The sequence below is a fragment of the Panthera leo genome, chromosome D3 (genome assembly GCF_018350215.1).
Source record: "Panthera leo isolate Ple1 chromosome D3, P.leo_Ple1_pat1.1, whole genome shotgun sequence".
In the NCBI taxonomy this organism is placed as follows: domain Eukaryota; kingdom Metazoa; phylum Chordata; class Mammalia; order Carnivora; family Felidae; genus Panthera; species Panthera leo.
Window position 1 is genome coordinate 42,684,280 of NC_056690.1, and position 12,676 is coordinate 42,696,955.

The following is a 12,676-nucleotide window of genomic DNA, read 5'->3' on the forward strand; positions in this document are numbered from 1 at the left end:
CTTTCTACTTTCATTCTCTAACACAATTTGAAATAACAAATACATGGCAATTCCTATATTTTATGTGTAACACAAACTACTTTTTGTTTATTGACTAAGGGACACAGTATTCAGCTCTCTTTTTTTTTAAGTTTATTTGTTTATTCTGAGAGAGAGAGAGAGAGTAGGGGAGGGGCAGAGAGAGAGAGAGGGAGAGGGAGGGGAGGGACGGAGAGAGAGAGAGGGAGAGAGAGAGAGAGAGAGAGAGAGAGAGAGAGAATATATGAATCCCAAGCAGTCTCCACACTGTCAGTGCAGACTCCAACATGGGGCTCTATCTCAGGATCATGAGATCATGACCTGAGCCAAAATCAAGAGTCAGACACTCAACCATCTGAGCTACCCAGACACCTAGTATTTAGCTCTCGAGTCAAAAGATAATACTCCTATTTTCTCTCACCCTTTCTTCATTATAAACAGTGACTAGTCTGTGTTTCTCACATGAAAACTGTATTTGTTTGTAAAATGCCTCACAGCTAACTTTTCTTTCCATGGCAGCAGAACATTTTGATTCCTCTGCTGCTATTTTGTAATACCTATGAAACTTTTACCCATATAGCGCATTCTGAGGTCAGTATCAAATTTGAAGAATCATAGGCCCCTAGAAAATTTGAGATTTATTTTTATATTACTATGTAGATGTTGCACAGAAGCTCATATTAAAAATTACCTGACCTTTTGATTATCTATTACCTTACAGTCTGTAGAAGAATCTCACCTTGATGTCTTGAGAAGAACTGATTTCCTCAGTCATACTATTCTGTTGCACAATTTGCATCCTTAATTTCCTCTCTCCTCTGGACTGTAGCTTCTTACCTAATAATACTCACAAAACTTCACACTCCCTTCTCTTCCACATCAGGTGATATATCTAGTTCACCTTTAATTCTGATTAATTATTTCAGAGTTTTATAAAAACTCAGTTCCCTCTACTCTTTGTGTCATCAGACAATGGGTGAAGAGAAAGAAGCTAAAGAGACAATTCCAGAACATTCCATGTCAGGTTGGAGTATGGAAAAACTATTAAGCTTCACACATAAATAATGTTTGTTCTCTTATGTACATAAAATAATTTAAGTGCTCTCCTAGGTCCCTGGACATATACCCAATATTTCCTTCAAGGGCAGTCAGAACGGGCTGTAATAATTTTTAAGTCCACAAATATATTCATTTCATAAACACATAAGGAGAAAAATCAAAAGGAAGCATAATGTTTGATGAGTTACACTAGATCCAGAGTTTGTTTACTTACTAAACTGCATGACTGACTTATTGCCTCAAGACTTTCAGGCATCAAATAAGGGACAAAATATGTACAACACTTGGAAAAACTTGAATTGCATGTTGACAGTCACCCATAATGTCTACCCCAGGGAACGTCTGCACATTTTCCCTTCTTCAGACACATCTGTATGTTTGGGTGTATATGATCTCAGACATTCTTTAAAGAAACAAATGGGTTATAAAAAGATAACCTAACAGATGTGGCTGGGTGGCTCAGTAGGTTGAGCGGCTGACTTAGTTTCAGGTCATGATCTCGGGGTCCATGAGTTCAAGCCCCATGTCAGGCTCTCTGCTGACAGCTCGGAGCCTGGAGCCTGCTGTGGATTCTGTGTCTCCCTCTCTCTCTGCTCCTCTCCTGCTTGTGCTCTATCTCTCTCTGTCTCTCAAAAATAAATAAATTTTTTTTAAAAATTAAAAAAAAAAAAAGATATCCTGACAGAGGTATACTAGAACTGAAGGAGGACAACCCAATATGTTTACCTCACTAAAGGGGAAAAGTTATCAGCTAACTGTATGAACTTTCTCTTTAACATCAAGGTGGGGTCATCTTCTTTGTTGCAGTTTCTTACAGGTGCTTCCCTAAATCATCCCCAGATGTTAGACCACAGAGTCAAGCATGAAGTGAAGTAAACAATTCCATATACTCAAATTCTGAGTATTTTAAGCCACTCATTCACTAATTGAAAAGTATTTCTTGGGTGCCGACTGTGTGCCAGCTACTCTTATACATAGGCACTGGGAATACAGCAGTGAATAAAACAGACAAAGCTTCTGTGAATTGTGCTCCCTTCTCTATTTCATATATTGAAATTCTAACCTCAATGCAACTGTATTTAGAAATAGGGTCCTTAGGACATAATTAAGGTCACATGAGGTCATCAGATTAGGGCCCTAATTTGACGGAGTCTATCCTTACAAAAAGAGACACCAGGGAGCTCTCTTTATGCACACACACTGAGGAACATTGTTTTCCAAACTACACTCACTACTGGTTGTTCTTCCTAACTCCTTTTTCTCAATATTTTTTCTTCATAAAATTCATAACTTCTACTATACTATAATGTCTTCTTATCTATTTTGTTTATTGTCTATATTAGTCTTGTTGGTTATGGCAGCCCAAACAGAGTAATATAGACAATAAACAAAATAGATAAGAAGACATTATAGTATAGTAGAAGTTATGAATTTTATGATAAAAATATTGAGGAAAGGAGGATAGGAAGTACCAGTGGCTAGAGTGGTTTGAAAGACCTCACGGAGAAGGTGACATTTGATCAAAAAGCTGACACAGGTGAAGGAGAAGGCTAGGTGGCTCTCTGGAAGAAGTGTTTCCAGGTGCCTAAGCCCATGAAAAGCCATTAAGGCAGAAACATGCCTGACATATTCAAGGAAAGCAAGGAGCAGAGAAGGGAGAAGGAGGCAGGGGTTGGGGTGGGGTGGAGTGGTAGCCAGGGATGGTAGAGGGGTGGTAAGGGGGGTGAGCATCATTTCCTGATGTCCCTGTGCCTGGTGAGAAACAGAGGAGCCTTTAGCTTGGATATCAGGGCAGAGGAAGGGCAATTAGGAAGTCTGCCTTGAGGGACAGACTACCTGAAAAATAGAAACATTCTCTGATAATGAGCTTAATGAAGTGAGGCCTATAATATGTTGGTTTCCGATTTAAACTTTATTTTCAAAATTAGTAAAAAAATTTTAACAGGATACAAATCAAAATGATGTCAGAGGTATTAGTCTTTTTTTTTTTTACCACCTATCTTCATATCCACTGCATACTAGAAAGTATCATTGTTAGTTTTCAAATTAGCCAAGAAATTTTAAATTAGTGAAGAAATTTAAACTATACTACTTAAGAGTTCTGTGTGATGGGCCAAGTTATCTGCTGATTTTTTTTTTTTTCAAGTTATCTGCTTCTAAAGTTGGGTAATGATGGTCTTTTTTTATTTTGTCAAAAAACAAATTTAAGGAATATGTCTTTCAATTAATTCCACTGATCTTTTATCCCCGAAATCTTATTTTTACGTCTCTACTATCAACAATGAATATCTGCTCACAAGATCTAGCAGATAAAATATGAATTAATAAGTAACAAATTAACATCAATATAAATCCAGAAACAGTTTATTATGCTAAGATGCTCAATCTTTTCCTAGACATACGTACTTATGAATATGATTTAAAGTAATATACATTAAATGCAAATATAGTTATGCCATCAAATTTGTTCTGGTTCATTTATCAAAATTAAATAAATTAATAATAAAAATGAACTTGCAGAAACTCTAGTTCCATAGTTTATCCCTTAGTTTCAGCTCTCACATAGGATCAATTCTTCACTGAATCAACTTCATCACACATACTTAAGACAAAAGTAGCTCTAAATAGGATATATAGGAAGAGGCTGTTGGAAATCAGAGACCCAGACCCCAAACTGGACCCGAGGTCCACTGTCTGCATGGAATCTCTATGGGTGGCTGTGGAAACCACTCTAGATTATGGAGAGAAGATTGAAACCAACTCAATGAGACACCCTAGGCAGTAATGATAATCAGTAACCACAATGTGTTGATGCCCAGTGGGGCATATGATGTGAGCAAAGCTTCAGTGCTTTAGGAGCTCATTTCCCAAATAGTGAAATAGATGATCCAGAGCACCTTGGTGAAAAACCAAAGTCTAAATAATAGCAATTTGAAATCAGGGAGATGAGTTGTTTTGGCTTCCGTGCAGTCGTCAATAAGTTGGGATAATTATATCTTCTGTGCCAATACCAGTGTTGTCATAAAGATGAAATAAACCAATTAATTTGGAAATTTGTATATTAGTGTTTATCAAATTAATGTCAATATGATTACTTAATAAAGAAGAGTAATTAAACTAGAGAAGTGAGCAGGAGATTCTGTATAAGAGCATTACTAATTAATTACCTATTGAATATTCATGTTTGTGTCCCTACTCCTAAGGTTATTCTAGGAATAGCTGTCTCTGGCCTCCTGGGCTATATTTCAATGGGCAAGGGTACTTAGGAGTATGATGTGTTACCTCCACACATAACCAATAGAATTTGAAAGAAATATTTAAAGGATTTCATTTTCCTCTAATAGTAAGTAAAGGATATTTGACTCTGAAATAAGTCTGTGGGAGAAAAGAGGAGAAACAAAAATGTTTAAGATGAGCAATATGAAAAACAAAAAGAAAACAGTGCTGTGTAAGAAGAGAAAAAGAGATAGTAATAATTTACTCAATTTTGTTTGGATTAGTAAAAAATGTCCAAACATCAAATCAAAGTAGTGTTTTTAAAATCCAACCTCACTTTATATGCTTAAAATAATTAATAGGCCAGGAGAGGGACATTTATGAATTGCATGGATTATTTAAAAGGCACAATATTTCCTGTTTGCTTTCCTTTCAAAAACAAGGCCATTTTTTATCTTTAGTCAAAAGGAAAGGGAAAGAGTGGTAGATAATATTATAAGGAGCAAATTATAAAACAAAAACAAAACATTAAACTCCGCTATTACAGGATATTTATACCAACAAAAGCTCTTAAAATGATCTAACTTCCTCTTTGCTATTATGAAAATTATGGAGCCTACCTTTGTCTGACAGTCCATCAGCTGGATAAACATACGTCTTCTGCACTAGTTTTCGTAGAAGAAAATCCAGAAGTTTGTAATAGCAGTTCAGTGCCTGAATTCAGTAGGATTTTAGGGTCTTTACACTTTAGGAAAAACCCTCTGTTTTTCTGGAATTCTCTCTGTTAACAAAGGAAGTCCAAAGTACATCCATAAAATAGTCTTATTACTCCTATCTGGTCTTTTCTGAGTGTTCCTCCACCTAAAATATTCAAATTTACTTTGTTTTACAATTAAGTCATGGCTTTGCATCTTCTGGGTCATACCCTCAGCCTGCTATTCTCTTACCACAATAATACTACTTGTGCAATTTTAAAAAGAAAACAAGATCACAGTTTGTTTTAGTTGGTATGATTTTTTATCTACCAGGAAGCTGTATTTAGAAAAGAGTCTGAATTTAAACTATAATTAAAACATTTGTTATTCTCATGAACTTGGGAATTTTCTTAAAATCTCTGACCTTCATTTCCACACCTGTAAAGTTGCCATAAGACTTAGAAATTGCATATTCAAGGAGCACCTGGGTGGCTCAGTCAGTTGAGCATCTAACTCCTGATTTTGGTGCAGGTCATGATCTCATGGTCTTCAGATCAAGCCTCATGTCAGGCTCTGAACTGGGCATGGAGCCTGCTTAAGATTCTTGCCCTATCCCTCTGACCATTCCCCTCTTGCTCGTACATGTGCGTGCTCGCTCTCTCTCTCTCTCTCTCTCTGTCAAAGAAAGAAAGAAAGAAAGAAAGAAAGAAAGAAAGAAAGAAAGAAAGAAAGAAAGAAAGAAAGAAAGCAAGCAGGTATATTTAAATTGCTTTATACAATGCCTGGCATATATTAGGTATAAAACAAATAGCACTGTTATATTTTATTGCAATTCTACAATTAAGTTAAAAACTAATAATTTGGAATTACTAAGTAAGTCTAGGTAAAATAATGAAATCTTAAAACTTTCTGCTGTAAACACATGAAAATGTTTTCACATTTATTATCTCAGTTGTTTCTCCCCCCTACAAAAAACTATAAAGTAGATAGGACAGATATTATTTCATTTTAAGGATGAGGAGATGGGTTCAATGAGTTGTTCAAATAGCTGCTATATAGTAGATCAAGAAGACAAATTCATGTGTTATGGCACTGAACGTTCCCTACCATGTTATTGAGAATAACAAGCCACTGGAAGGTTTTATGGTCTTCTCTCTTAAAGTCTTATTTCAGTTGATGGCAACTTTATTCTTCCATGTAGCTGAGACCAAAAACCTTCAAGTCATTCTTTATTCCCCTCTATCATACTATCGTATTTCACATTTATTCAACCAATATTTTTAAAAACTCTATCTTCAAAATATATCCATATTTCTTCCAGTTCTCACCATCACCACTGGTCATCTCTCTTTTGAATTTCTCCAAAATTTTTGCTTTTATCACCCAGCATTCCTACCTATGGTCCCTTTTCAACATGGCAGCCAGAGTTACTCTTTACTAAGTAAGATCATGTGACTGTTCTCTTAAAATCCTCTAATGACTCAATTTTGCTGAGTAAACACCAAGGTCTTTGCAATGGTATAGAAGGCTGTATATTACCTGACCCCAGTTAATTCTTTATTTTCCCTCTCATTTTATTGCTCCAGTCCCATACCAACTAATCTTTTGCTGATGACCCAAGTGACACCTTTCTGGAATGCTCTTTCCTCAAGTATTTTCATGGTCATTTTCTTCACCTTCTTCAAAGACCGTGTCTTTGCAAAAATATATCATCTTCTCAATGAGGCTTATCCCTGGCCTACCAGTTTAAAATTAGAACTTATCCCTCAGGCAGTTCTGATTCCCTTACCTTGATCTATTTATTTTTCTTCCCATAGTATTTTTCTCCTTCTGACACACTATATAACTTATTAAGTGTATTGTTTACAGTCTGACTCCTTCTGACATTAAAATTTAGTCCCCATGAGGGTAAGGACAAGTGCACAGCAGGTAAACAAATGTTGCCTAAACAAATACTGCCTTCTGATTGCCATTTCACATTTAGAACAAAGCCCAACCACCTCCCCCATAAACACACGCACACACACACACAGTCACCACAAATGCACACCTGGTTACTTCTGACAGACCTACTCTTCCTGGACATTACACCAGTGTTTCTCAAAATATTGTTCATATACCAAAATCTTCTTAGAATCAAATTACAAAGGATTAATGATTGAAAGAACAAATTCCTAGCTCCCCCTCCAGAAATACTAACTTAGAATTTCTCAGAGAAAGTTTTATGAATATGACCTATTTGCACACTGGAGTTTAGAACATTGACTAGATCCTCCCTCTCTTCCCCTTTTGTTTTCCTCCAACTCAACCAGTCTTTCCTGCAAAAATCTGTAAAATCAGGCATCCCTTAAAGCACTAATAATCAAAACATCTACCAGAAAAGTCTGCTCCCACCTTCTATAATCCATACTGAAAAACAAATATAGCATTGATATGGGTCAGGGTCAAGGTGCTAACATCAAAAAGTTTTTAGTTAGTGACAAAAGTTAAAAAATGTGGCAGCCATGCCACATGTCCATTTTCAGGTAATCTTTTGTATTTCTTTTGTTTTATATCCTGCTTCTTTGGACTAATTCGCTCTTATGCAACTCATAGTAATCTGTCCTTCTCCATCTCTCCCTATTACTGCTACCACTTCAGGAAAACCTACAAGGGATCCATAGGTCAGTTCAGCTCTAGATCGTGGAAAGAGGTCTGTTTTTACCCTTGGCTCTGATTCTCTTTGCCTCATCTCATACTGTACTGGTGAGACAGGATGAAAAGAGTACAAGTTAGGCCTTGATCAAGGGAACTAAGAATTATTTCAGTTCTTAGACCAGAAGCATATATGTGGTCTAATCCATCTTCTCAGTACTAGGTGTGTCGAATAGGAAAAGTGTCTTTAGCAGACCAATTGAAGAGTTTTGGGGAGTCGAAGAACTCCCTAAACTTGACTTGCAAAATGTATTTTTATATTCCTTATTTTTATGGATCAGAGTGCAACACCTCTCCTCAAATTCTCAAAACATTCTAAAAATTAAAAAAAAAATTAAAAGATACTTCCCTTAGGATTAAGTTTCCATTATAATTAATGTCCTCATAGAAGATCCTCTTTGTACAAAGAAGTACATTCTTTGTTCATATTTGCCTTGTAAAAGTATGATAATATACTTAGTAAACATCTTTAATTATGCTCATTGTTAACATCCATTACCACCCCAAGATAATATACTTGCATTTTAACTCCTCATTTTTGAGATTCAACCCTAAGAAATGAGCAAGCAGAGAAGGCCAATGTCTTTGGACAGCCCACTTTGAGCAGTGCTTTGGCTTCAAGCCCAGAATCTATCACCAAATCCGCAAACCCTATTAGTCCTCAACTTTGTCTTTTAAAAATTATTTGGTAATGAGAAAAAATGAGACATACAAAATCAAAATTTAACTTAAATACATAAATTCATTCTTCAATTTCAAAAGTAAATATTTAATCTGAATATTTTACTTTCTATTTGTTTCCTACTGGCATATTAGTTATTTAAGTTATCTGGGCTTTACATGAGGAGTAAAATATTTTTATTTGAGCAGGAATTTGCATTAACTTCATTTTGTCCTTTTTAAAAATTTAAAACCAAATACAATTATTCAACATATTTAAACATTTAGAATAAGTCCAAGAATAATTTATCATTCTCTCTCCTTTCATTCATTGACAAATGTTTTTCAAGCTCCTTTATAGTTCAAGATATGGTGTGAGCTATTAAGAAACATTCTAAGCCTCATTCTAGGTGGAAATGGACACTGTTGTTCATGGTGTCCAGAAATTGTTAATATAGCTACAATGAGACACAAGTTATGCTTCTATCACCGGCAGTGGTGACAATGAGACCTATAATGTTTTCTGCTAGGCTCATGGAGTAGGTGAAAGTAAGAAGACTTTTTAATATTAGAAACAACTAAAGAATAAGAATTTGAGATCATTTGACAAAATATCAATCAATTTACTTTCTAGAATTTGACTTTTAGGGTCCTACATTAAAGAAATTGGATCCCAAAGATTACAGGTGGGTAATTTCTGAAGAATGTTCATATTCAAGTAGAGGTCAAAGAAGCCTAACTGAAAGAACTCTGTCTTGACAGTGACAACTGTGGATTGAATAAAACTTCTTTTTAAAAGGGCTATTTTAAAGATTATAATTCTGACTTTGGAGGAACTACCAGAGATTGGCAGTGGAAGGAATCACATGTAAAATTCCTTAAGTAAAAATTTAATGACTTTAAATTTTTTTTAAAAATGAACATTAAAAAACGTAAGGATGTGTACAATCTCAGTCTTGCCCCCCACATGCTCATAAAAGATGTGTGAAATACATATACCAATAGTTACAAAGTGAAGCATTAAAGGGTGTTATATAGACAATAGATTGAATATAGGCTCTTTCATGAGAGCTCTTTTTGTATTGGGATGTGCTAATGGAATGCACCACCAAAAAAAGAAATGTTGCCTGATCATAATTACAGTATTCAACATGTAAATTTATCATTCAGTGTTGATCAGAATCATTTTTAAAATATGGATAAATTTGATAATATACTTTCAGAACGCATTATGTATGCCATGGTAATTACATGCCAAAAGTTTCCAGTGATGATTTAGTCAATTCATCCACCCACAGGGTTGAAACATTTACCAACCCTCTGCTTAGCTGGGAAACAAAGGAGGAAAAAGGACCAAGTATTTGACATAGATCAAGTTCAAAAAGTTCAATATACACCTGGAAAAAGTAGTAGTTCCAAAAAAGAAGAAGGAGGAGAAGAAGAAGAAGAAAAAGAAAGGAAAGTTTCAAAATGAGTTTCAAACTCGACACAAAGTCAAAAATTATAGCTTATATTTCTTAACCGGTGCCTGCTGTGATGTAGGAATTACAGAGCCCTCGAAACCTTCTCCAATTCAAAATGCTTATCATGAACTTTGGGTATGAGATAACTGAGTAAATGCCTTCTTCATAAATTTGGAATGTTAGAAAATTCATATATATATGTATATAATATAAAATATGTATAGTGTATATATATAAGAAATATATACGCATATATGTGTGTATATACATAGTCACAATTTCTGTAAAAAAATAAAACAAAATAACATATTTGAATGAAAGTTGACCCCTAAGACCTCAAAATGATTATTCTTTTTAAGTTGATTTCATCTGAGAGATAAACAGTGCAGCATTATTTTGTTTAATATACATTCAGGCATCTGAATTTCTTCCACGTGTTTATCTGACACAATAATATCTACTAACTTTTTGAGAATGGAAACCATAACAGAAGACTGCATATTTCCATAAAAAATTATGCAATTATTTTGTCTTCAACTGATGCTAAAGACCTTCAGAGAGCCAGATCACCTGAGGTATCCCTTCTTTAGCATGATTAAGTTTTATATTGATTTTATGGATAAAGAATAGGACTCCTGCTCTAATTCTTTTTTGCTGAGAATTTTTGAGTTCCCCAATCTCAAAAGAATCTCAAATATTTTTTTTTAATTGAGAGAGAGAGAGAGAGAGAGAGAGAGAGCGAGCATGAGTTGGAGAGAGGGGCAGAGAGAGAGAAAGAGAGAATCTCAGACAGGTTCCACACTCAGCTCGAACCTCACCTGGGGGGCAATCCCATGATTCTGGGACCACACCCTGAGCTGAAATCAAGGGTCAGATGTTCAACTGACTGAGCCATGTAGGTTCCTCAGGAAGATCAAACTTTTAAACTGAGAGTACAACAGGTATACATATTGTTAATCAGGAACAGTGGAGAATCCATTGTTACATAAATTACTCAATTTTTTTCAGTTCAATAAAAGTTAATCTCTTGGTTCAGAAATTTAAATTCCATGAGAAATTTACTGATGGACATTAAATAAAAGCATATGTATTTTTTTGTGAGAAATCATTTTCGTTTTCTAGGTCTCCTATTTCGAGGGAATGAGTGGAAAGAATGTTTTGTTTATTTGGATATTATATGAGTATTATGAAATTTTAATCAACCTTCCCATAAAAATAAGCAATATCTTAAATTCTAAATAAGTTCAAATTATTCACTTATTCCATTATAAAAATGTCTTCAACTCATAATAATTATAGGAATCTATAATTCTGTGTAGCAACATTCTTGAAGACAACTCCTAGTCAGTCATGTACATTTACATCTTTATACATAATTTAAAAATTTTAAACTATTGATTAAATTAAATAAGAGAAATTAACAATATTCCCAAGTATATTTCAAAAAGTAAGTTTGGCTATCTATGTGCTTTTATCTAAGCTTTCAGCTATTATTTTCAAACATGAAAAGACTATAAATATCATTAGAAAAAAACAAATACTCCTATGATATAGCTGGTGGTGCTTGACACAACTGGCCGACTGTAAAATGTGATTCCAGAGCATTCAATCAATATGTGTACTGGTCATTAGGCAACTATAATGTTGCCCCTTTAAATTTTCAGCACTCTGATGATGAAGAATAATCAATTATTATTCTATTATAACCCTATCTGTACTGCCTGGAATTTATTGAGTGTTTTAAGGAAAGTTTCAAAAGACTCCATTTTGCTGGCTCTCCAAGCTATAATGGAACAGGTCAGTCTTTCTGGCTGCCCTACTACCCTCATTTCCTGCCCTATACCAACCCCCTTGTCTTGCTCATTCTGATTTCTTCAATAGCCTTGATCAATTCCTCATGTGACCCTTATCTACTACCACACACAGAACTTTTGATATTTAAAACAGTGGAATAAAATCTTCTATTTCATGAACTAATGACACAAAACTCCAGAACATTGTTTTTCAGTGTTCCTCAGAACCCCATAAAACGTTAGCTGAGTTTTATTGGTTCATAATCTGCCAGGAAGTGAATAAGTGATTATGTGCATTTAATACCCCTAAGACACCCATCAGATAAGAAATGTTACTGAGGGAACTGAAGGTGAAGAAAGCTAAGAACTTTACCCAAGGCCTCTAGTTAATCACGTGTGAAATCTGAACTGACACAGCGTGACATCAGAGTCCATGCATTGAACTACCTATACTACACAGCCCTCTCAATAATAGAAAAAGGTTCTGTCTGTAGTCTAACAAATTGGTTAATACTGTTTTCAACAGATTGTCAGGAGATTCAGTGTTCATTGTTATTTATCATGCATTTTAGCACTTTCTAGGCTCTGTGAAGCTCTGTGGTGGACTGTATAATGTCTACCTTTCTGCAGGAGATATCATTGTCTCTGTTCTCTTCAGATCAGGCTGGGCCATGAACTTGATTTGACTAATGAAATGTGACCAAAAATGATATGTGTCACTTCTAGACACAGGCATTAAGAGCCAAAGGGTGCTGCCTAGGCCCTTTTCTACCTCAGTGACAGCAACATGAAAGTATCCCACTGGTCCAAGGGGCTTCTCTGTCCAATTGCTTTCAAAGTAAAAACAGTGACCAGAGGCTGCATCTGACCCACAAGGAACACTTGTGAGTGATAAATAAAACTTAGTTGTTTTAAACTATAAGATTTACTGGTTGTTACCTGACTTATCCTGGTGTGTTTGCATTTTTGTTTATTCGTTTGTCAAATTTGTTTTACTTTAGAACCTGTTTTTACAGAATACCTATTAACATCTAACAAAATACTGGTATGACACAGAAAATGGATGGAGAGACTTTTC

At 35.1% G+C, this 12,676-nt stretch overlaps 1 non-coding gene across 1 annotated transcript; it reads left to right on the plus strand.

Annotated features, from left to right (window-relative positions):
- The first annotated feature begins 8,739 nt into the window (after positions 1-8,739).
- LOC122204308 lies at positions 8,740-8,864 on the plus strand. Its single transcript, XR_006195604.1, has one exon. It is a non-coding gene; the product is annotated as a small nucleolar RNA SNORA1 (small nucleolar RNA).
- The last annotated feature ends 3,812 nt before the right edge of the window (positions 8,865-12,676 follow it).